Source organism: Neovison vison, chromosome 12, assembly GCF_020171115.1.
Source record: "Neovison vison isolate M4711 chromosome 12, ASM_NN_V1, whole genome shotgun sequence".
NCBI lineage: Eukaryota > Metazoa > Chordata > Mammalia > Carnivora > Mustelidae > Neogale > Neogale vison.
Window position 1 is genome coordinate 57732932 of NC_058102.1, and position 26761 is coordinate 57759692.

The 26761-nt window shown below is 35.2% G+C and overlaps 1 protein-coding gene across 1 annotated transcript in view; it reads left to right on the top strand.

Moving 5' to 3' along the window:
• Positions 1-2512: 2512 nt before the first annotated feature.
• Positions 2513-26761, top strand: part of LOC122891294 (activating transcription factor 7 interacting protein) — a 121379-nt gene continuing 97130 nt past the window's right edge. The window contains exon 1 of the mRNA XM_044226843.1: positions 2513-2633. The gene's annotated coding sequence lies outside the window, so the exon portion shown is untranslated. The remainder of the gene's footprint in view (positions 2634-26761) is intronic.

Here is a 26761-nt window from a genome sequence, read left to right on the forward strand (position 1 = left end):
CCTAGAATATTCAGTCTGTTTGTATAAATAAGGCCAAAAAGGTGGATAAAATATTGAAATCCTTCAGTACTGATTGGTAAGTAGATGCCCCACCTGTGAATACTCCTCCTACCATCCAGTCTGCTTAGGTCCCCAGCTGAAGAAGCACTGGACCTCTTCACAATCCTACAACTAAGGGATGAAGTAGACGGTTTTCGAGTCTGTTTCTGATTGACCAATGCCTAGTGCCATAGAGAATGAGAAATATTTTGAATTTCTGTTTTACCTAACTTGAATTCTTTTTATATTATTCTGACAGCCACATGAAACTCTTCATTATGAGTCAGGTCAGGCATCACACTTATTACAAGAAACAGGTAAGGAATTTTCCTATATTCTATGAGCAAGATTTAGGTCCTCTTATTCTGTATTTCTTTTATATTTAGCATATATCTTCATGATAGTAATGCTTTTAAAAAAGATTTTATTTATTTGAGAAAGAAAGCAGAGTGAAAGAGAGAGCTCACGAGTTTGGGGGGGCCTGGGGGTGGGGGAAGGGGAGAGGCAGAGGGAGGGAAAGAGAGGAAGAAGTAGAGTCTCTGCTGAGCAGGGAGCCCAATGTGGGGCTCAATCCCAGGACCCTGGGATCATGACCTTAGCTGAAGGCAGATGCTTCAACCACCTGAGCCAGCCAGGCGTCGTGATAGTAATGATTTAATAATATTTATCAGTATATATGTTTTTTATCTCCATGAGAGGGAGTGCCATTTCCTCTGGGCATCTTTAGTGCCTAGAATAGTATGTGAGTACATAATAAATACTGTAATTGTTGAATGAAGCTAAGATTGCTTAGATCATCCAGCAGTTAGAATGGCTGAAGAAACTATAAATGTGTAGTTGAGTATATTGTGGGAGATTAAAATACAATAAAACTGTCTAGTTAGAGTCTTAGGGAGGCAGGTCTAGAAGATGAGCATATCTATGAAAAATGACCAGTTGGTGAGTTAATGCTGAATTATTTTTCCCTTTGCCATTGAGAGTGAACTATTATAAACACGATTCTTTTTTATTTATAGAAAACATACAAAGTGAAATCTGATGTGCTCTATTATTCCAATCCCATTTGTCTTATTATAGAATGAAGCTTTTGATATTGATATTAATATTTACAAATTGTTGAGTATTTTATAACTGAGCACCTATGTACTAAATAAATTATAATACATCGTTATAATTGAGACTGTATAATTTTTTTGAACAATCATGTACTATGTTCTGTGTAAAGTACTTTACAAAGCTTAGCAATAAAACAATGCAAATCTGTGTTATTTCTTGACTTATTTACCTTTCAAGTGATCCTTCATTATTCTACAATAAAGTTCACCTTTTAGGCAAATAATCTTTTAAATCGGGTTTCATTTTAGAGTTCACCTTTTCTAGGAAGGCATTACTGATTCTCCAACTCTGGATTAGGCGATTCTCCTAAAGCCACCCAGGATTTCAACTACGTTGAAAGACCAGAATTACAAAAATAAGTATCAAGCGTCCTCCACTAATTTGTTATTGCTTACAATGTCCTGTTTACTTTTGTTTCCACTAGTATAGATTTCTTGAGGACAGGCACCTAATATAGTTCTAGAACACTGATTGCTAAATAAAAACGGAATGAATAGATTAAGGGGAAAATTATATTAAAAAACAAGATAACCAAACCTTACGAACTATTTGTCAGGCTCTTCTTGCTTTGCAAAAGAACTTTACATTTATCCTGTCATTGACCTCTCTTAACGGATTTGAAGCACAGTCACTATCACCATTTCAGAGATGAGAAAACTGTGTTAACACACGTGTTCCAAGAAACAGGCAAGAAGACAGGAGTACTTGGATGTGAGCCCAGATCTCCCAACAAACTGAGTAGCATCTTCTCTACTGCATCTCACGGCCTTCATTAAAGATTGGCTCCCAATATAAAATTGCATATAAGGGATGCAACTTCCGGTAGAAGGGTATGATTGGAAGTGCTAGCTCTGGCACAAAACTGAAAGAAAATACGTGTCTTCGCCATTCTCTCATTACTTACAGTTTAAAGTATACTTTGTGAATTTTTAATACAAATAATGAACAAATATACTTCAGCCTTTTCCAAAAATCTTTCTCTCCGCTCTTTAACTCTCACGTACCTATTTCCTTCCTTCTTTCCTAAGGCTCATAGAGGGCGCTAACAAAGTGCTACTCACTGGTTGAGCGAAGCTCCACTCAAAACACACCTCACACTGCAACTGAAAGGCGCAGCGCCACCACCTCAGACTTCCTTCTCCTTTCCAAGGCAGGAGGCGTGGCCAATTTTCCTCATTCAAATAAAAAACCAGGAGATTTGCATGGGGAAAGGCTGATCCGTGGGCCTATTGGCTGTTAGTACCACGGGCGTGGCCAATATTACGCCCATGTAGCCCCGCCTACATTAATTTGCATAACGGCCCCGGCGCGTGCAAGGGAGAAGCGGGTTTGTTTTTGAATCTGCGGAGGCGGCGGCGGCAGCGGCGGCGCGGCGACTGAAGCGCGCGATACTGAAGCGGCCGCGTTGAGGACGGTTGCGCGGAACGGCTCTGTAGGAAGGAACTTGGTTCCCCCTCCCTCATCTCCCGCCCCGAAAGGTATATATGACTCCTAGGGGCTGTTATAACCACATTTTCTTAAATTACTATTGTATTTATGAAGAGTCAAGACCGCATTATGGCGGCTGCGGGAGTTGTGTGTGCGCCTGCGCGGTTGCGGAGCTGCGGGCGGGCGCTGCATGGGAGCACGTGATCTTGCGGGGTCGGGCTCTAGCTGCAGTTGTGCAGCTGGCGGGGCGGTGGCTGCGCAAGCGCAATATTCATTTTCAAGATCTAATGTTCTTGTTGGACGCCATTTGGGTTCTAGATTTAATTTTCCTCATTCTTGAGGAGTTTCATTTTGTTATCCCCAAATTTCCACATTTTTTAAGGAAAACGTTTCTCTTGTGTTTTACTCTTATATCGGGCTCAAACTCTTTTTTATATTTTTCCGATTCTCTGAGAAGCTGTGAACTTAATTTTCTGTAAAAATGATTGTCACTTGTGGTTCTCGATTATAATTTCACTTTTGGGGTATTGCTGGGTTCAAGTGTATATTTAGGGAGATAAAGATCAGCACCTAGTGGTGGTCCCAGGGGAAGTACATTTAATTGAACTGCATATCTGCAAATACATTTTTAACCCTAATTTTACCAGTTCTCTTATCAGGGAATGTTTACAAAATAGAAGCAGTTTTGAGTTTTGGAAATATGAGGGGGAAAGAGCATTGGAAAAATCAAATCTCAGTCTAAGTTAATGAAGTCCTAATTATCAGTTTGTGTGCTTCTGATCCTACTTGCATCTGAGTTTTAGGTTTTTTTCAGTCTCTGATCTCTTGTCCATAACTGCTTCAGTTTGGTCATTTTTATTATTCTGACTTTTAAAATTAAAGTCTTTTTTTTTTAAGCATTTTATTATATGTGAAATAAAACTTGGCAAATTTTTTTACAAAGAATTCTTAAGAGAATTAACTACACTGAGGCCCTTATGAGGAATAAAGTTAACCATCAATGAAAAAAAAAATCAGTTGAGTCTTTAAAAAAACTGCACCATATACATGTGTATGAGATATAATCGTGTTTGAATTCTTAGTGTTCTTAGTTTTCGTTTCTTAAAGAAGTTAGTTGTAAGTATGCTACTGATTATTTTAGTTTACAGTGGTTGTGTCACTATATTTAAATCTTATATAACACCCCTGGGATAAGTGTTATACAATTTGATATAATTTTGTTACTGCGCAGATTATTTCTTAGTGGACTCAAAACTTGTAACTGGTTTTCATAAATGTCACCTGTGTTGTGTGTACAATAATTGGTTTCTGGGTTGGTTATATTAACACTTAAGTTTAAATCAGTTATCTGTCAAATGAAGAAGTAACTAGTACTTTATAATGGTTGGTTAGGGATGTTTTTCTTGCCCAAAGCAAGTTCTGTTAGTATTAAGTAGATGTAATTGAAAGGAATAGTTTTGGTTGGTGGATTTTTAAAAAATGACATCACATACAAGATAGAATGGAGTGATAGGAAAGATAATTCTTTTTTCTCAACAGAAAATTAGCCATTCATATAATTCCTGGACCTCTGGATTCTTCTACACAGAAATTATATTTAGAGGGCAGTTGTGTAATCTTTTCCCTTTTTATACTTATGAGGTGGATTACCCAGCACACCCTTCCCCCACTTCCTGTGAGATTCTTTCAGAAGTTTAGAGTTGAAAATGTGTTGTATTTTCTGTATTTGTGTGTTTGTATGTGTATTTTTGTACACGTATATATTTAAGTTAAGAAAAGAACTTTGATCTTAGGACTTGATACGCTTTGCACTTCCAGAGTGAAGTGAAATGTGAAGTGAAGTGAAGTGGAATATTTTGGTTTGTATATTTAAACTTATGTTTTCATTTGAATATACAGATGGTTGCCTCTTAGGTTAATGCTGAAGATTATAAAAGGTACTTGAAAACACTGAGGAACATAATGTATAATATAAATATTTCTTAGGAAGATAATTTTGCTGTTTGTTAGAAAGGCAAGTATATTTCTATAAACTTAAAACTAAGACCAATGAATTGTCTGAATGTCCACTATTTGTTTGCTGTTCTTTCAATAACAAGCATGTTTTGAAATTTTTGTTTCATAGTTAAAATACCACAAAATTTTGTCATATATGTAACATAAATAATATTAGGACTAGATTATTTAAGGCATGAATACTAAATTACTGGGGTCATTTAAAACCTTTTTAGTTTTGTAGATTTTAAATATCACAAAATGTAGTTTAGACAAAAAGGTTTGATTAAACCATAAACCATTAAAATTCTTTTTTCTTTAAATTGTGATTTGAATATATGATTTATATATTTAAATACTATTTTTTTTTACGCTTATAACACATTTGGAAAGTATTGAAAATTAGCAACATTTAGAAATAAACACTCTAAATGTTTTGGTGATTTTTGTTATTTTTCCATGGTTGATCAGTCAGTCAGTAAATAGGATTGTTCAATAAATATTGATAGTTAGTTTTTCCTTTGGACCATAATTTCATTCCTGTTCTTTTAATTCAGTATTACATTGTGGATATTTTCCCATTTCCTTATTCTTTTAAAAATACTTCACTTTTTTTTTTTTTTAATATATAATAGTCTTTTAAAAATGTTTAATGGCTGCGTAATATTATGTCGTGAAAATATCCCAAATCATCAAATACTCTGCAAATGTTTTTAAGTGGTTACGGAATATTGTTATTTCTAATAACAATGTACTGTGACTTATTAAACATTTCTTTTATTGGCCATTTGTTTGTTGACTTTTTCTTTGGTATAAATAATGCTGCAGTGAACATCCTTACACATGAGTCATGAACAGCATCTTACAGTATTTATTCAAAATTACTGCTTCAAAGGGTGTTTAAACTAATACACACACTTAATAAAGCTTTGTTGTTTTGAAAAGCATTTCCCATACCACCATCAATTTGATGGCTGAAAAATAGTAGCTCATTAATTTTTTTTTTCTTTCCGATAACTAGTGAAGTTCAGCTTTTTAATGTTTATAAATGCAGTTTTCTCATTTTTGTGAATTAGCTGTTTGAGGCATTTTAATGTATTTTTCTGTGGTCGATGTTAATGTTTTTCCTATTGGTAACAGCTATTTATGGATATAGCCCTTTGCTCTTCATATTTTTAATTTTTATTTATTTATTTATTTTTTGCTTTTCATATTTTTTGGCAGGTTTTTTATTTTAAGTTTATTACTATTAAATTGCTTATGGTTTTATATATTCAGAAGTTTGCTATTTTTATGTAGTCTAAATGCAGTGCTTTTTCTTATTTGTGATTTCTTTTAGGACTTCTTTGCCTAGAAAATATGACCTGTTGTGGGAGGAACTAAATGTTCACCTATTTTGTTTATTTTTTCTACATAGTGTAAAGATCTTGAAACATAGTGTTTTAATATGTATGGAGTTTATTTTGCCGTATTGTATGAAAAATGGGTTGCTAGTTTCCAGTTTTTTCCAAGTACCTCGTTTTCTTAGAATTTATGTTGGTGATCTCTTTTCTTACTGCTTTGAATTGCTAATTTTGATCATAAGTTACTAGATTTGAGCAATTGTTCTGCTTCATTTACTAGGGATCTTTAACTTGGGGTCCATTGGCCTCAGGAGTCCTATAGATAGGCTTTAAGAGGATTCCTTGGTAGATCTTTCCATGGATTCCTTGATGTATACAGCTTGTACATATGCAGTTTTCTGGGGAAAGAGTTATAGATTTTATCAGCTTTTGACAGGAATATGTAATATAAAACCTAAAAGGAGGCTAACAGGCACTGTCTGGGCCTTATTCATATAGCAGTACTGTACTGTTTCATATTCTGTAGACTATAAAAATACGTGATTCCTTTTCACAATTTTCTTAGCTAGTCTTCCCTGTTTTTGCAGATGAACTTTGGATTCATTTGGTTAAATTTTTAAAAAGCTAGTTATTTGAAGTTTTGTTCAGAATTGCATTAAATCTAAATTGGGGGGAGTTTACATCTTTTTACTATTATTTTTTTTTCCACTCATGACTAGAATACACTTCCTGCAGGTTCCACAAAATAGCCTTTTTTAAAGAACACTGGAAAAATTTGTGATATCTGTTACTTTTCATTAAGGTGTTATTTTACTTGTTTCCTAGTGCTGATAAAATGTTAATAGGGATAAGTTGTTAGAAGATACAGGACTGCATTTCTATTTTTAATCTGCCTTAGGACATGGTGATATGAAAATAGTACAAGTATGAAGTTAGAAGTGGTAAAATAGGTTGGCAAGAAAGTGTTCTACAATATTTGAAACCAAAATTTTTCTTTGAGAGTTTTTTTTTTTCTTTTTTTCTTTTTTAATAGAGGAATGTTAAAGCTATTTTTCTGGCCAGGATGGAGCCCAGTAATATAATAAGCATTTTTATTTTTAGTCTTTTTTGTAACTGTAAGTTATTCTCTCATAAGGGTGTTTTCCTAATTACTAGTAAATTTATTGTCCATTAAATGTGTTCTTTGGGCTGATTGGCTTCATGAAAATAAATCTAAGAACTAGGTAGAAATCAATTGTTAAGATATTACTGGCTTTTATCAGACTTTTAAAGTGAAAAATTCCCATCTTTGCATCTTTTTCAAGCAAAACTGCTTACAGAAGTTTGCATATCTTACTTTTTTTATGTGACCTTTGCTCTTACTCGGAAACTTTTTCTAGTTTTGACAACTTATGATACTTGGTGTTTTAGACTATAATAGGTGAGGAATGGCAAAAAAAGGGACAATGGAAGTGTTACTGGAGAAACATACATGAATAGGAGCAAGAAGTGATGGCTAGCATCTTGATAGTGAAGAGGGGTCAGGTTTCAAGTGTTAGAAGCAAGAATTTAAAAACTTAGTTTTGAGATTATATAGTTTGTGAATTAGTATTCCTAGAGCTGAATCAGTATTTATAACATGTTCATTATGGTAGTTGATGATCTTATTAATGATTCTGGATCCTAGAGAATAATTTAACTTGTTCAAGAAGGCAAAGAATTGTATGATTTAGTTTAGAAAGTTTTCTATTGTAATTTTTTTAACTTTTGAGGTATATGGAAGATTCATACATGGGCATATGTATTTCCTCAAGGGAATTACATGTAAGGTATATTATGGATAAAAATTAAGTTATGTTTTAACATAATGTAAATGGTAGAGTACAAAAAAGTCATCAAGTAGCTCTGAGAAGCCATGTCTCTGTAAGTTCCCTAGGGTATCTAGAAATTACCTATCCATTAGTGGAGCTTCTCTTTTGAAATTCTTGCCCATTTGATCTTGTTATGTTCTTTATAGAGTCCAGGATTTTAAAAATGATATTACAGTGTTCTTTCTCAGACTGTCCTGAAATCTAAAGAGTGAGTTAGTGGTTTATCCAGTCATTTTGAGCTTGTTAAAACAGAAAAGTGAATTCCAAAAAATTAAACTTTGTTTATATATGCTTCAAGTTACATGGTAGAAACCAATTTTGTATTGCAGATAGAGAGTATGAGTTCCCGGCACATTTTCATTTTTTTAATGCCTGCAAAATGAGAAGACTAGAATACCAGTGCTTGTTTGTACAGTGTGAATGTCTTCAGTTTTGAATTTTGATCATTTGCATTTTTGAGTCTTTAAGAGAATGACTCTGGCATCTCCTTGGCCTCTTTCTAAAAAATGTGATAGGCCTAAGGGTACAGTTGGCAGTACTTCCTGAGAGACTTTATAATTGGACGTATGTAAATATGAAAGTCTGAGAAATGAAGATGACCTATTAATTTCATCATAAGAAATATTCATTTACTTATGTCTGTAACTTTTCATTGTTCAGAATATTATAAAAATATTTTGTCAGAAACTAGCTGTATACCCTTTAATTTGGGAGAGAGAACCCCTTGTATGATGTGAGGTAGTAGTGTCATAATGTCTTACTATAGAGTTCTTTGTCCCTTTGTTTGTATAGCCCTGTGCTACTTTGGGGAGTTATTGTCCTGATAGGTACCTAGGAATGATATGTCCCGTACTCTGTGGCAATTCTACATCTAAATGAGAATTTGACTTCAATGTTAAGGTAGTGATTCTCAGAATTAATAATTACTGACTACCTTGAGTCAGTAATGCTAAAAGATAATGCTATCCAGTTTGTGAAAAGGTAAACCTAGAAGATGAAAATAGGATCTGCCATTTTAAGAACCAGTGAAAATGTGACTGATGAAACAGTGAATGATGTGACTGCTTCAGCTCATTCTCAACAAAGACTTTGAAGTGAAGTAGGGGTGTACCTGCCCTGTTACCCTTACTAGAGTAAGTGTTTTAGAAAGGAAGAAGTAGTGAAAAATATACTACATATCATAGATATAGAAAAGAGATATAGAAAAGAGACTATTTTTGAAATTTTCTCTTATTTCCTTTTAGGTGTTAAATGTCAGGAGCTAATTGGATTAGAATAAGGACTGAACTGCTCAGTGAGACTTTTACCATGGTTTAAGGATGTTAAGTGTTTATTTCTCTGCTGTTACAATACAGAAAAAGACTCTTTAGATTTAAGGTGGCTTTGACTTAACATATGGTTCCAGGTTGGACATGACTACTCACAGTTTACCAACCAGGGGCAAGGGAGAAAGGGTCATGGGATTATACACCTCATTCTTTTGAGAACATGATCTGGAAGTGGCACGTATCACTCTGACTCATGTTTTATAGCTGAGAATGTAGTCACTGGAACATAATTAGTTTGGAAAGGAAGGCTGGTTAATGTAGTATCTAGGTGGATAGCCATGTGCTTACTAAAATTAAGGAATTTTATAAAAGGAAAGAAATGGGTGTTAGGGAACAACTAGCCCTTTCTGCTATAAAAGTAAGCTGGAGAAGTAGTCTCTCAGAATAATTCATAATTTGATATTGAAAACTAGTTTTTTGCTTTAACAGTTATAGTTAAAACTCTGTGTCTTCCTTGGTTTTTCCTTCTCCTCCTTCTCCTTCTTTTGAGAGAGAGTGCGAGCAGGGGAGAGGCAGAGCTCAAGGGAGAGTGAGAATTGTAAGCAGGCTTCATGCCCAGTGTGGTGTCTGACATGGGGCTTGATCATCATCACCCTGAGACCATGACCTGAGCTAAAATTAGAGTCAGATGCTTAACTTACTGAGCTACTGATGTACACCTCTATAACTCCTTCGAAGTGGAATTTTGAGAGCTTTGTATTCATGATTTGTGGTTGAGATTCTAGTTATTATATTACCTTATTTGGCGGGATACTTCCCATTTCTGCTTGCCTTTGCAAACATATTAAAATCATGTTTAGCTCTGCAAGATTGGAATTTTAATTTAATATTAAAATCTCCATATAATATTTTTCTTATTTATTCAGTTTAATATTTTTAAACTTTACCAGTTAACTTGCTTATTTTAAAAGGATGAAAGATTATGGGTAAGGACTGTGGATAGTGACAGTTGTTTAAACTACTTGTTTTAGTCCAAAGTTGTTTTTGTTTTAGAAAAAAAAAATTTATTTTTAAGTAATTTCTATACCTAACTTGGGTCTCAGACTCATGTCCCAGAGATCAAGAATTTCATGCTCTACTGACTGAGCCAGCCAGGTGCTTTGACGTTATGTTTTTATCATCTTTTCCAGATCCTATTTTTCTTTTGTAACTCCATGTATGAAATACACATTTTGAAGATAGAAAATATGATTTTTGAGGACCTTATAATGTACACAAGTAAAACAATTGTGGTTGTAAATTCTTTGCATATGGGTAAAACTTACCTGATTAATAAGTAATTTAAAGCAGCTTTCTATATAAGTAAAAAAAAAATTAAAAAAAACATATTCATGTAAGGCACAAAAAGTGAAACGGTAATGGGGGAGATCAAGGAAGTCTTAGGGGAGTTGTATTTTAGGGATAAACTAGAAGGATGTTCTCAGTAAAGGAAATAGGGTGTTCAGAGTATTAGAAATGAGAAAGTGAGTGTGTTAGGGAGTGTGTTAGGAGAACTCTGAATAGCTCCCTGGTATTTGACATAAGATCCTTGATTTTTGTAAGAGTCATTGCTGCCATTGTGCCTATATAATATAACTAATAAAGAGGATGTTGTTGTTTTTGGCTGGAATTTTTAAATTACTTTTTTTATTCTGCTTTGCTTCCTATCTCACTTAAAGGCATTTATTGCTTTCTGTTTCTATGTTTATAGTTGTGTAGTCCTTCATAAGCTTTCTGCAGTTAGGAATTACATCTTATTCATGTGTCTGGCAATTGTTAACATTTTAAAGAAAAACCCCATCTAATTAGGAATGATAAAGCCACTACTGAAAGTGTAAGATTGCTTTTCACATTGCCTTCCTTAAATATTTGCTTTTTGAAAGACTAGATCCCTTTTGTTTTAGGTAGAGGTGCAAGAAAGGGAAGTAAGATATGCTATTTCCTTTTTAAAAAAAGATTTTATTTATTTGATAGACAGAGATCACAAGTAGGCAGAAAGAGAGAGGGAGGGAGGGAGGGAGGAAGGGAAGCAGGTTTCCTGCTGAGCAGAGAGCCCGATGCAGGACTCTATCCCAGGATGCTGGGCAAAAGGCAGAGGCTTTAACCCACTGAGCCATCCAGGTGCCCCAACTAGTTCCTTTTTTTCATTTAACTCATGATTATCCACAGGTGTCAGGCTTTTTTTTTTGTTTTTTTTTTTTAATAATTAAATACATAATTTACTTAAACACCCACTGGATAATTGTCAAAAGATTGACAGGCACTTTACATATGAAAAATTATAAATTGTGAGTCAAGTTTTAGAAAAAGTTCTTCCTTCTCATTCATTAAAAAAATAAAACAGGGAAACACCACTGCTTACATATTAACAAATCTCTAAGATATAACTCTGAAGGACATAATGTGTGCAAATTAATAAGGTTTTGATGAAAAGATGGAATGACATAATAATTTTATATTTTTAAGTTTCTGTAATTCTCTCCTTCCCCACCAAATTTAAGTGATTTAGAAGTTGGAAGATAGCAAAATTGAAGAAAGAAAAAGGCAGAGAATTTTCCTAAAATCAGTAATATGGTGAAGTAGAAAGGACAGTAATTTTATATTGGGATAAAAAATCAGGGCATTTAGAGTCTCCCAGCTGTATTAATATAAAATGGTGCTGTCACCTATCTAGTAGGGTGGTTGTGAGGATTAAATGAGATTAGATCTAAAAAATGGTTAGCAATTTTTCTTGGCACATTTTTTCTTTTCTGTCTCCAATCAATTGATGAATTGATTAGTCAGGCATGAATATCTAAGAGGCAACTAGGTGCAGCTATAGGGAGCCCTTCAATGCAGGATATTTATAGAAAATGACAATATTCTTAATTACTGGAGCTAGAATAAAATGTTTAAAAAAAGTAATTTAGAGAAGTAGTTTTATGATACTACTCACTAGTAGGGAAATATAAGCATTTGAAAAAGTAGTGTATTTGCAAAGGTTTGTGAAGGAGTCTAGATTTAGGTCTGTTTTATTTTAGAAAGTGTTTAACATATAAAAACCCTGAGAAGTTACTAAATTTACCAAGTTTACAGTAAGCCTCTTCATGATAAAGAAGCAGCCCTTTTCTCACATTAATTATTTATCTTCGGAGTTTGTCAGTTTTTTTCAGATAATTATTATTGCCAAAGTTAGAGATGAAATCATTTATTTTGGGGACTAAACCCACATATGCTTTTTTTTTTTTTTTTAATTTAAGAGTGCAAAGTGCTTCCTCCCCCTTTATTTACTTTCTAGGTATGGAATTTGCTGGACATGCTCACTCAAAATTGAGGCAAAACAAAGTGCCAGTTTTCTTCCATAACCATTCCTGTGGCCAAGTTCCTGCCCTGTAAAACACAAATTTGAATGGATAAGTTTGTTTAATGATCTTATACTTTATTTATTTTTCTTGATTCTTTGTTTACACAAGCTTAACGAGAAGTTAATACTAAAAGACTTCCCTGTTGTCTGGTTAGCAAAACTACATACATTTTGTTTAAGAGTTAACTTATGTCTAGAAGTTTTGTAAAGTGTAATTTTACCTGCTTGATTACAAGATCAGGAACCAAGAGCTGTCTAATTCATCTCAGTGAGCTTTCACCTGCAGTACTTAAAACTGGGGTCTTATGGTTCTGAGATTTCCATATTTGTCAATATTCTTGTATTTTGGGAAGTGATATTCTTTATTCCAATAAACTTAGGGATCTGTAAGTTATAGAAAATGTACTAAATTAGGTTCTGGGAGGACTTACTAGCATCATTTCTACATTTGAGGTGCAGTTATTTCTACATTTGAGGAGCATTCCTTTTCCCCTTTCATACTTAATTATAAGCTTTCTCTTTTTAAGTGTGACAGTTTTGTAGTCATGGTTACTAGTTTGATTTATTCAATTTTATCCTGATAGTAGGAAAACATCCTCATTGGAACTGTGTAAACTGCATTATAAAAAAGGAAAAAGATTCTGTTTGGCAGGCGAGAATTCTACCACTGAACCACCAATGCGGAAAAAGATTCTGTTTGGATAAGGCCAATCAATAAATTCAGTATTTTTCTATAGAACTGCTCTTTAATTGTTTTGGTGGCTTCTTATAACCCATATTAAAATCTTTTATGGGTTATTTTTCCCTTGGAATTCTGAGGATATTCGATCAAGGTATTATTTAAATTATTATTAATACAAAGTATATTTTAAATCGAAGGTTAAAGATAGATTAAGAAGAAAGTGTTTTCCATATATAACCATTAAAAATACTAATCGTAGTTAAATCAGTTCATTTAGTTCTAAGTAATTCTTGTTTTACTCATCTAGGGTTAAGTAATCTACATAAACAAAGTCTGCACTGGACTATCAGAATCGTAGAAATCTGGACCCATTCTCTTGGTATATTTATGACAGATTTTGATTTAGGCAGGTAATGTCAGACTGTATACCAAGTGGCCTGTATCCTGGAGTCTCTTGTACTTAATAGTAATAGTTAAGATGATTTGGTATGGTCCTTTACTAAGGATCTTTTGATGTTTTATTTAGTAGAGAAACATCCCTCAGGTTTAGTGGCAGCAAGGATCTTGACTCATTTTTGTTTCTTGAGTTTTATCGCTACAGTTGGCCTAGGTGCCCTCTACATGTGATACACTGCTATGATCAAAATTTCATATACCATGTAGGGAATTCCTTTACTCTTTGTCTGTGTTGCACCATTGTTTCCCATATGTCATGTCTTTTTATTGGTTTATTTTGTCATTAGGGAAAGGAAACCCTGTTCTTTAGTAATCTTTTGAGAAAGAGTAAATACAAAGTACATTCTTTGAAGCCAGGAGTGTGTGAAACATTGTCACTGCATTTTTAGATTCTTGATTGATAGTTTGGCTAGGTATAGAAATCTAGGTTGGAAAATATTTTTCTTCAGAATTTTAAAGACACTGTTTCATTATCTTTCTGCTTCTGTTACTGCTGAGAAGTCTGAAGCCATTCTTATTTCTGATTTTCCCCTCTCTGGAAGCTATTAATCTGTTAATAGTCTTTAGTGTTTTGAAATTGCACTGTAATTCTTTGATGTAGCTCTGTTTATCATTGTTTGTTGGCTTTCATCAGGCCCTTTCAGTTTAGCAGCTCTTGTTTTTCAGTCCTGGAACTTTTTCTTAAATGATTTCATTGGTGATACATTTCATCTGCAATTTTATCATTCCAGTGTGCATTTTTGGAGGGGTACGCCACTTAGTTTTTTTCCCCTCCAATTAGAACTTGGTCTTTTTGTTCAGTTAGATTTCTTCAACTTAATCATACAGTCCTTTTATTGAGTTTTTCATTTTTTCTATCATGTTCATCATTTCTACTTTATAGTCCTTACCTGTAGTATTCTACTTTTTTTTTTTTTTTTTTTTAAAGTAAACTCTGTGCCCAGTGTAGATCTAGGAACTCATGATCTCATGCTTTTACTGACTGAGTCAGCCAGGGCCCCTAGAATCCTGTTCTTGACACATGACTGCAGCATCTATTCTTACCTATGGATATTAATTTTTTTGAAGTTTTTTTTTTTTTTTAAGATTTCATTTATTTATTTGACAGAGAGGGAGATCACAAGTAGGCAGAGAGGCAGGCAAAGAGAGAGGGGGAAGCAGTCTCCCTGCTGAGCAGAGCCTGATGCGGGGCTCGATCCAGGGCCCTGAGATCACGACCTAGGCCAAAGAAAGAGGCTTAACCCAATGAGCCACCCAGGTGCTCCTTTGAAGTTTTGTCTTACATAGCTCTTATGTTTTTTTGTTTTTGTTTTGGCTTGTTTTTGGTCTCTGTCTTCCACATTAAACTTTAATCAGTTGCCTTTTTCTTCCTTGCCTGACTGTATTATATGTTATGGAAGATTAAAAAGTTGATTAGAGGGGCACCTAGGTGGCTCAGTTAGTTATGTGTCTGACTCTTGATTTCAGCACAGGTCATGATCTCAGGGTGGTGAGATTGAGCCCCATATGGGGGTCTGTGCTGGGTGTGGAGCCTGCTTAAGATTTCTTTCCTTACTCCAGTCCCCCCACCCCCCAAAAGCTGGCCTGCGCACATTCTCTTTCTCTTAAAAAAATTTTTTTTTTTTTTTTTTAAAGTTGATTAGAGGGATGCCTGGGTGGTTCAGTCAGTTAAGTGTCTGCCTTTGGCTCAGGTCCTGATCCTGGGCTTGAGTCCTGCATCAAGCCCTCTGCTCAGTGGGGAGCCTACTTCTTCTCTCTGCCTCTTCTCCTGTTTGTGCATGCACACACACACTCTCTCTCTGATTAATAAAATCTTTCAAAATTTGAAAAATTGAAATTTTCAAAATTTGAAAAATTGAAATTTTCAAAATTTGAAAAATTGAAAAAAAATTGATTAGAATATCTGCAATTGTCATCTTTTAACTTCTCTTTCGCTTAATCTGGGTGGACTGTTTTTTGAGGGCTCCCAAGATCTTTAAGGTCTTATGCTTTTCAGATACATTCAGAGAATAGCTTTCCATTATCTTGAGTGGTAGTAAAGCAAAGTTTGTTGAGTGCAGTACAAAACCTCCTGAAGAGGGAGGGGACCTGAGCATTGCCCTAGTTTTCCATTTTCATACATGAGGAATAAGAAGTATTTTTTTAAGAGTTTATTTATTTATTTGTCAGAGAGAGAGAGAGCACAAGCAGGCAGAATGGCAGACAGAGGCAGAGAGAGAAGCAGGCTCCCCACTGAGCAAGGAGCCAGATCATACATGGGGAATAAAGATCTGATTGGCAGCAGTCTGGAAGATTAATGGAAGAAAAAGACAATGGGTCTCTGCAGTAAACACTCAGTCCCTCTCTTTTTGGTATGCTACGCTAATTTTTAACAGGATGTTGTCTTCATAGTTTTGCTAGGATTGTGGAGAGAAGGTATTCAGTGGAATGTGGTGAGGATATCTAGTGTATCTTATTAATTCACAGATAGCTTTCACTAGTATTCCCTTTTTTGGTCACATCATCCTACTGTTTCTCCTTTCACCTCAGTTGGCCTAGTTTTTTTTAGTTGCTGTGTCTTTTGAAGTTGCTGTCATGTAACTTAAATTTGTTCTTCCCCCAGTGAAGCATGGAAAATGAGATTTGGGGAACTGCTAAGTTAGTTACCAATGGTCCTGCTTATTCTCCAGCTCCCAAAATCTTTTAGTTCTTTTACTCTTTTCCTTATTCTTGAGGATTTTTGCTTTCAAAAAATAGCTTTACTGGGGTGCCTGGGTGGCTCAATTGTTAAGTGGTTGCTTTCAGTTCAGGTCATGATCTCAGGGTCTTGGGATGCAGCACTACATTGGGCTCCTGGCTTGGCGGGAAGCCTGTTTCTCCTTCTCTCCCCCCCAACCCCTGCCCTGCTTGTGTTCCCTCTCTCTCTGTGTGTCTCTCTCTGTCAAATAAATAAATAAAATCTCTCCAGTGTGTGTGTCTCTGTCAAATAAATAAAATCTTAAAAGAAAAAAAAAAAACACCTTTACTGTAGTTTTAGTAGGATTTGAGGGAGTGAGATTAGGTGTTCTCATTATCTTAACATCCTTTTACATTTGTTTTCTTTGTATGTAAGGTTGGTAATAATATGTAACTAAAGTGTAGTAACCAAATAGAAGTATTTACTTTTTATCTAATACAGTGAAACCTTTTATTTAGATTCCATGGCATTTGCAGTATTTTGTATATGCAGCTATTTTAATAGTGTGATCTGTGTTGTCTAAAAGGTTATAGTAGTTTATTACAATTAATTCCCTTCCAGTTCTCATTGTTATTTGTGCAACCCCTAGCAAATGGTTTACATTCGCTGCTCATAAACCTTTGAAATTAGGGCGCCTGGGTGGCTCAGTGGGTTAAGCCGCTGCCTTCGGCTCAGGTCATGATCTCAGGGTCCTGGGATCGAGTCCCGCATCGGGCTCTCTGCTCAGCAGGAAGCCTGCTTCCTCCTCTCTCTCTGCCTACTTGTGATCTCTCTCTCTGTCAAATAAATAAATAAAATCTTAAAAAAAAAAACAAAAAAAAACCTTTGAAATTATAACACTCTTATTTTACATGATCCTTTTAAGACTAAAATTAAAAAAAAAGTGAAAGAGCTAAAACATTGGGTAATTGTAGAAATGTTTACCTGACATTAGAAATAACTTCCTAATGTGTTTGCTTTTACAAATAAACAGTGATTCAGTTTATCAGGACTTATTCTATCTAAAGTAATTTTTAAGCAAAGTTCTTAGTAAAATTTAAGAATTTAAAAGTAAATAATATACTTTCATAATTTTTTATAGACACTTTTAGAGTTCAGCTCTTCCAAGCAGTTAGTAGGTCCTGTGTACTGCCTGTAAAAGCTCTAAAAGCTGAAAAGTACTCTACAAAAGGTATTTTTTCCATTTTGGATTTTAATGATTTTATTTATTTTTTAGAGAGAGAGTGAGAGAGACAGAGCATGAGCAGGGGGAAGGACAGAGGGAGAGGCAGAGACTCTCAAGCAGACTCTGAGCTGAGCATGGAGCCCTATGCAGGGTTCAGTTCCACAACCCTGAGATCATGACCTGAGCCCAGACCAAGAGCCAGACACTTAACTGACTGAGTTAACTGACTGAGCCATCTAGGCGCCTCTACTTCCTGGGTTTTAAAGTACAGAGACTTTTTAGGCCCAGGCTAAAAACTTAGTTGAGTCATTAGTTGACTGCTTTTTCCCAGAAAATAAGAGTTGAGATCCTGAAAGTGAAGTTTCTTAAAGATGTAGAATTTTCTGAGATTTTTGTGGTAGAAATGAAAACACTGGGAATTAATTTCAACTCACCATCTATTGAGTGGTTACTGTGTTTTGTACTATGGAAGTGAATGGAAAATGAATTAAAATGTGATTTCTGCCCTTAGGAACTCTAAGTTATGAAATAATGGTAAATATAACAGTGGTGTGCACAAAAGATCTTGGGAGTGAAATTTTACCTGGCTTGGGGGATGAGTATAGTAAAAAGAAAAATAAGTAAGGAAAAGGTGGTTACTGATGAGATAATTTAGGTTGAGTCCTGAATAGGATTTATCAGGTGAACTAAGATTGTTTCTTTGGGATAGAAAGTGAAACATGTTGCAGTGGCACCAGTTATCAGAAAAACAGCCCAACCATTTTCCTTTTCTAAACTATTTTCGTGATGTGTAGAAACAACCAGTGTGGGAAGGGATGGGTGAAGGAAGCTGCATGGGCTTAGACTGAGACTAGTCTAGCATGTATTATAGCTCCTAGCATTTTTGTGAAGTTATTTAATCTTTGAGCCAGTTTCCTTCATTTATAAAGTGGTAGGTAATATATACCTTATAGGATTGCTGTGAGAATTAATTGAAATAATGCATGTAAAACTTACCTGAGGGCTTGATCTATATGAATGTACCTCCCTACCCCTTTGTCTTCTAAGTGCTGTGTGTGAAGTAAATAATGTCTAGATACTGTTTTATTTATGTGCCTTTGGATAATAGAGAAATTCTAGTGAAGTGGTAGTGAAATGACTATAGTGGTTGGAGGAGAATTGGTACAATGAGAGAATGTATGTCTTTTTGTCTTTTACTCTGAGATATAAATTGGGTGAAAAGTAGTTCTTGTAGCTGATAATAGTAGCCAGCAACTTAGGTTGCTCAGGAAAGGTTAGACTGAGAAAAAAAGTAGTTAGGATTTACATTGGAAAGGTATTTGGCAAGACAGGGGAGGCTTGGGGTGAGGGGGATGGGGACAGGGTACATTTGCAGGTGTGTTACATAATTTAAATTTTTGTAGCCCAGACTCGAAAAGAATCTGCTGTCCTGAATATTGGAAGCTGCTTACTTGGCAGATTTAAAAGTTTTGGTTGTTTGTCTCCCCAATAACCTTAGTCCCATTTCAGTGCTACAGTAATGTCTATCTTTTATGAATCTTTTGCAGTTTATCAACCTCTTGCTTCTAAGGAATAGATTTGAGCGACCCTCAGAGAATTACTTTTTTTTTGAAGAATTAATGTGGCTTGGTTAAGTGTAACTTTTTTTTTTTTTAATCTAGTGTAGGACTTGAATAGTCTTTATACACTTCATCCAGTTTGCCTCTTGGAGAATAAATAAGGGTCTTTTAAAAAGCGGAGTTTAAATAGTTGAATTTAAACTGGAAAAAAAAAAGCTGAGTTACTTTTGTTTCATTTAAAAATTTTTATTATAGAAAATTTTAAATATATACAGAAATAGAATGAAATAATCAACTCCATGTGCCCATCACTCAGCTTGAACAATTATCAATTTATGGGACCAGTCTCCTTTTGGCTATACCCCTACCACCACCCTATACCCTTAATGAATTTTAGTGAATATCTACATAGTGTGGTGGATAGACAAAAGATCATACAGGGGAGCTAGATTTTAGGAAAGTAAACTAAGGAAAAGAGAAGGAAAAGGTGGATTTCCTAGATGATATGCGCTGTCAAGCAAACAAGTTTTTTCTGTGCTCTTGTTCTTCTCTTCTCTTGATGGGTAGGTTACTGCCAGGACAGATTTGTTGGGATCCCTCTCGAATTTGTTTTGTTAATATACCCACTTTCAGATGGAATTTTACTCTGTTCTCAGTATTTGCTTTTCCCCCCCAGGGCTGTCTAATTCTTTATTTTTATTTGTTTTTCACTCATATTAAAATGTTGGGAGGTCTGTGGCAGGGCATGAAATTTAATTTGCCTTGGGACCAGACACTCACCTAGAGATGTCTTTGTGGCCATCTGGACTACAAAAGAGAAGAAAGTGTTTTTTATCTTTATGGCAGATTACTTAAAATAAGCTTTGTTGCCATCATAACTCTAATGACTCTAGTCTTTTCCCCCACAGTTATTTAAAATTATTGTCAAATTATTGCCAAGATTCAAAAAATTTGACTGTAAGCTTTAACCATTTTGCTAGATTTGAGTACTTTGGGGCTTAGACTCTGTGGGAAAAGATCTTTGATTAGCCTTCTATAAATGGAAATTGACTATCAGGATTTCAGCAACTTAATTTTCCAGAAATTATAAAAATTGGCACCCTTTTCATGATAAAAGTACTATAAAAGACACACACACACCAAAAAAAGGGCCTTGAGCAGACTTTTTTTTCTGGACTGAAATGGAGGCTTTCTTTCAAGCGAATTCCCTGATGTTTGCTGTGTGTGATTTGGCTCTATCTCTGTAACTGCTAATATGTGGCATGGACTTCAGGCTGTCTGGGATCTGGATGTGCCCAAAGTCTGTATTGCAAGTCCGGATTCACAGGCATTGTGTTACAAAACTGGCTTGCTGCCTTCTCTGTTTTCTGTGTCCTAAGCAGCTGCATTGTTTGTTGCAGTATATGCATTAGCTGTTGTCTGTGTTCAGTTTCCTGCAGACTGACAAAGTGGGAGGGGCTTTGTTTGATACATAGCTGAGTTTTCACTGTGTGAGTTCTTGAGTGCACATTGCAGCCATCTTAATTACACTTTAGTGCAACTGAGACAGTGCAGCTGTCTCAAAATGGCTGCTGACCTAGTCTTTGTAGCTGCTTAGGCAGCAACTATGCCAGTGAGGAGACTTGGCACATGCACCAGGACCAGAGGTAAGAACCAATTACTCTTTATCTTTGAACATTTTAATTAAAAAATATTTGAATTTTACTGAATTTACATAGCAAGGTGAACTTAGAGCTTGCTTGCTAAGAAGTTGAAGTGTTTGCTTTAAGCTTCTTTTATGGACACAGTACATAGGATGGTAAGGTCAAAGGTTAAATTCCTGTAATTTCTCACCATCCTATGTACTGTCATTGCCAGAACATTTGACCACTACAATAGTGTTTCTGGCCCTAATTACCTTAATATTCTTTTTGTGTTGGATATTTTAGTTTGCTTGATATTTTTTGGTAGAAATTAAAAACAGTATATTTACTGAATAGTGTTTTTTTATTTTGTTTTGTTTTGGAAAGAAGCCATAAATAAGCCGTGTTTTGCATGAAGAGATTGTGTGTGTGTGTGTGTGTGTGTGTTTTGGAGCTATTGTTTGATAGCTTTCTGGGAAGAATTTAATTTTCTGAATATAAGTCACAGTTACAGAAAGAAAAATATGTTTTACACTGTTAATTTTTTTTTTTTTTTTGTACTGGGTTCTAATTCTTTTTCATTATGCTGCCTCCTCTTGGCCATTTAGTTCTTTCACATATTTTAAGGGTGCTAACTTTTTATTCTAATTACTTTTTGCTTAAATTGTCATTCAGACTCGAATTTTGAGTTTAGAAACAAGTTCACATCTAGGACTGGATACCCCTTTTCTTTCTCCTAATATATTTTAATGCAACAGAACTGAAATAAATACTCAGTTGTTTTAGTTAATTTATATTAATTGTTGATGTCCACTTTAGTCTTAGTTTAAACCTGTGGTATATTTAAAAATAATGTATTTCAGTGATATTTTAAATTTTGTTTCACAATTTTCGAAAAGCTTTCTTAACATTCTGAACTTGAAACATTTATTGAGATATGGTAAGACCATAGTCACCCAGAGAGTTAGGAGTATGAAATTCTTATTCACATAATATTTCAGATAGAAATTTTATCTCTAATGTTTAAATTGTGGTAATTACTAAAAATTTTTAATAAATGGTATAGTACATTTCTTCAGTTTTGTTAAGAGTATTATGAATATATCCCTGACTAATATGACATAGAACAGTAAGTTTTGAACTTTCTAATAAGCACAGCAACTTTAGAAAACAGCATATTTTTGCACATTAAATTTTTATGAAGGACCCCTGTATTTAAAAGGGACACGTGGTATTTTATTGTTTTGTATTTATTTTATAATTTAAAAGTGTAACATTTATTTATTATAAACGAGAACAATTAGGCTGTTAAGATGAAAACAAAAGTCTGAAACCAGATCCTCTATCACAGTTTTAATCTTGTTAGTGTCAGGATCTAGGTTGCTTAGTTGTAGAACTTCAGATGGTAAGTTAAGGGACTGTAGAATTCAGTTTGAAAAGTATTCTAAAATGTGAATTCTTTTGTTGTTGTTGTTTTTTAATGACTTTATTTATTTATTTGACAGAGATCACAAGTAGGCAGAGAGGCAGGCAGAGAGAGGAGGAAGCAGGCTCCATGCTGAGCAGAGAGCCTGATGCGGGGCTCTATCCCAGAACCCTGGGATCATGTCGAAGGCAGAGGCTTTAATCCACTGACCCACCCAGGTGCCCCTAAAATGTGAATTCTTTATGTTCTTTTTTAATTTCATGAAGTTAGAGTCTATATTTACACAATTTGACAGTTTGAAATTGCTGCTTTGCCACAAAATTGTGTTTATATTCTAATTTTTTTAACAAAATAATTTTTTTCTTCATCATTGATCACTTATTTAGTGGCTTCAAATATATTTGGGATCACTAGTTCAGCTTTGTTAATAGCTTTAGTGTGTTTATTTCTCTTTCATTAACTTACTACTTTGTGAAGTTGTTAGGACTCTTTTTATGTAATATAATGGTGGATTCTATTAACCTGAACATTACTTTATATAAATGCAGTAATATGTGCTTGCCCCCGAAAGAGAAGAAGTGTTGTGAGAGAGATTTTATCCATCGTGCCTTTCAGGTTTACCCTACAGTGAGTATGACATAGGAAAAGAATGTGCTGTGCCCTTAATCATTATTTTTATGCCTCTTGTAGTATGAACAGCTTACTGTATTCAGATATTTCATACAGTGCAAGCCAGCTACTCAGTTTGTTCTTTATTGCTAGAGGAAACTGGCTAGGTTGAAATTATTGAAAACTTACGTTGATCATCAGAGTAAGACCTTAGGACAATTTCAGTGATCCACTCTTTTTGCCTTTTGTTATGGCTTATAAAATTTACTTTCATTCTCTACAAGAACACTCCATTGATTATTACTTGTACATGGGGGAACATCAACAATGTGGCTTTTTGGAATATTATTGCTAATTTTTTTTTTTTTTTTAAGATTTTATTTATTTATTTGACATAGAGAGAGAAGCGAGAGCAAGCACAGGCAGACGGAGTGGCAGGCAGAGGCAGAGGGAGAAGCAGGCTCCCCGCCAAGCAAGGAGCCCGATGTGGGACTCGATCCCAGGACGCTGGGATCATGACCCGGGCCGAAGGCAGCCGCTCAACCAACTGAGCCACCCAGGCGTTTTCAGTGCCATGTTGCATTTTTGCAACTATAAGCATAAACTGGACCTCAGTGGGATTATTACTTCTGGGATTTGTGTCAGTTTTCAAATTGTCCATGCTGAATTCCAGACTGGCTACTAGGCTGAATAATTGAAGGCATGATAAATCCGGGAGCTGGATAATTAAGGTTTATTGTTACTATTTTGTCATCTTTTGTGCTCCCTATGTGTTTATCCTTTTTCCTGAGCTATTTCATTAAGCATAAGCCTTTAAGGAAAATGTTGAGATAATGAGAGAAATCGACTAAGAGTTCAAGTCTAAATTTGAGTTGTTTTTATTACTTCTCTTATATTGATCAACTCATTCCATTTTCTGACTCTTGTTTCCTCATCTGTAAAATGGGAAAAATTCCTATCTGTATGGTGAGGATATGTGGAGAATCAGTTCACATAATGTTTCTGAAAAGTACCATGAAATAGTCTGCATGCTAATTTTCCAGTAATATTTGAATGCTCCTCAGTTTTTTGTTTCTTAGATGTGTACTTTATCAAATGTGATTGGATCAGGGAATGTGTTATATTTAAACAGTATGGGAAATTTCACATATAACTAATGCTCAGAAGCAAGAAGTACTGACTAATATTAGTACATCCATAGCCACTTGATAGTATGTTGTATTCATGTTTGTACTGCTGATCCTATTCTGTTACATAGATTAGCCACCTTTTGCTGTATGTAGATAGTGGCAGATACATTTATTAAGTGAAGCCAATGTAGAATGTTGACATTACAAAATTAAGGAAGTAAAAGGGAGAAATGTTTCGATTCTAGTTTAACTGAGTCCTGCTGAGTCCTCCAAATATGCAGTGAGAAAATAAAGAGATGACTTGAATTCAGGGCCTAGAACTTTCTGTGTTTTGGTACATATGAGAATCTTAAGAAAATATAGTTTTCTTTCAGTAGCCACAAATTGGCAGCCAACAGACTTTATCCTTTTGCTGTTGCCCTGTTACTCTACTTGTTTAAGCTGTCAAATTTTACACAAAAATCTGGATGTCTCATCTCTGAAAAATAGAAGTTGGGCAGTGCTAAAATGTATTTCTGCATCAGAAAAATAATCTTCAGTAGAGTACCTACTGTCTCCTTCAGATAGGGCCTATACAGTTCACATCTTGTCTTATTCACTAATAACATTACCTGCTGGGCCCCTATAAACTGTTCCTTTCAGATCCCTATCCTCCTTATTTGACTGTTTGTTGGCAGCCTTTTATAGTTAGAGTACAGCTTCTAACCTAGAAGGAAGTAAGCATAAGTAAAGTCCAGCTTACTTTACTTGGTGGGAGAGACTGCCTGCATAAAGACCATTTTCTCTTTAGAAGATACGGAACTTTTGCCAATCTTCAGCTTTGTCCTGATTTCTCTATATTAGAGAAATATGGTGCTGATTGAAGGAGATCCAGTGACATCAGCAAGAAGTGGCTATAGAATGAAAATGAAGAGATTAAGGAAATATTAATTAGAAACATGAATACCTTGAGGTCTTTTAATGTCATAATAGGTTCTCTTTTCTTTAAATGTTATGATGGTGTTAAAGACATCACTGTTTATCATATTGATGTTAATGATGATACTGCATAGAAAAAGTATATTCAAGATACACAGTTTACTGAATAGGTAAATGAAATACATTTTATAAAAGACTTATGTCTAAATTGGTTGAGTTGAGAAGTCTTAGCACTAAAAATGAGAAAGTTGCTAGTAGGAAGTTTTCTTGACTGCATTAGACTAATTTTAGAGGCCATTATAAACTTACTTTTGTTTAAAGTTTGCTTCTGTTTACATAACACTCACTTTCTCAACTTTGTTGAGACTGCTTCGATGATGTAGCATTTATGTAATACCATGTAATATCAGGGAAATGTTACTTTTTTGGAAAATGGCATTAAGTTGAAGCAGAAACTTCAGTGTAAATTGAAAAGGCATTTAACTTGCCCAGGAAACACTGACTCTCCTGCTTTCTGAACTCTTCACACTCCACTCCCAAAAGAGATAGTGATTTGTGATTTGGGAGAAAGCATAAAGTCTATTCAAATAAGGATTTTTTTTTTTAATCGCTTAGGTTAGAACTTTCACAGAATTCTCTATTAGTAATTTGTAGCAGTCTGTTCTTAAGTCATTAATGTGTTAATATGGAAACAATGAAAACAGTGCTTATTGACACAGTGAATCCTTTGAGTTTAATGAAGAAGGAGTTTAACACCATATCTGAGGAGTTGTTTCTGCATCTAAGGACTTTTGCCCTTCTTACAGTAAATCAGGTGCTACTGCCCAGGAGAGGCATGTGACCGTTGCTCTCCTTTACTAACATGGAAGCATCATGGCATGCATTGTGGAAGCTACTGGTATAGAAGTCAGGAAATGATTATTTTTGTCTGGTATGGCTATTAAAAATTATATCATTTTGTATACATGGCCATTCTGCATTAAAAGAGAGAGGCCTTTGGATTTGGATTAGATAAAGAGCCAGGGAGGAACACAGACTTTGGAATCCGTCAAGGTGAACTCATTTTCTTTGACCAACTAGTTAGACGTTTATATGAGAAATGTATATATAATGCTGGATGTATAATACCTATCATAAGTGCTCAGTCTTTTTTTTTTTTAAGATTTTATTTATATTTATGTGACAGAGAGAGAGATCACAAGTAGGTAGAGCAGCAGGCAGAGAGAGAGAGGAGGAAACGGGCTCCCTGCTGAGCAGAGAGCCCCATGCAGGCCTTGATCCCAGGACCCTGGGATCATGACCTGAGCTGAAGGCAGAGGCTTAACCTACTGAGCCACCCAGGCACCCCACTCAGTCAGTCTTATGCATTATTATTTTTATTTTTTAAAGATTTTATTTATTTATTTGACAGACAGAGATCACAAGTAGGCAGAGAGGCAGGCAGAGAAAGGGGAGGAAGCAGGCTCCCTGCTGAGCAGAGAGCCCGATGCGGGGCTCGATCCCAGGACCCTGAGATCATGACCTGAGCTGAAGGCAGCGGCTTAACCCACTGAGCCACCCAGGCGCCCCTTTACGCATTATTTTTTATGGGAAGAAGCTAGTTGCTTATTTTCAGACTTTAGTTTTCGTATCTTTAATATGGGGATAAAGTCTACCATGTAGAGTTGATTGGGATTTAAATGAGCATAGTATATATACATTCAGTGCGGTGTGGGACACAAATTATGTATTAGTAAATATTGGTTGCTTTTTTCCTTACAAGTTTCCCTCTGGCACAAATTTGTTTTCAATTATTATGGTATTGGGGAGAAATCTGGGCTACTTGGATACTTTAGAAAAGGATCTTTAGGGTGAGGGTTTTTAGGGGTCTGGCTGATTTGTAGTAAAAATGCCAGAAAGCAAGGTGTTTATTAATTTTTATTTTTTAAAAGATTTTATTTATTTAATTGACGGAGAAAGAGAGAGAGCACAAGCAGGTGGAGAGGCAGAGGGAGAGGGAGAAGCAGGCTCTTCGCAAAGCAGGGGAAGCCCGAGATGGGATTTGATCCCAGGCTCTG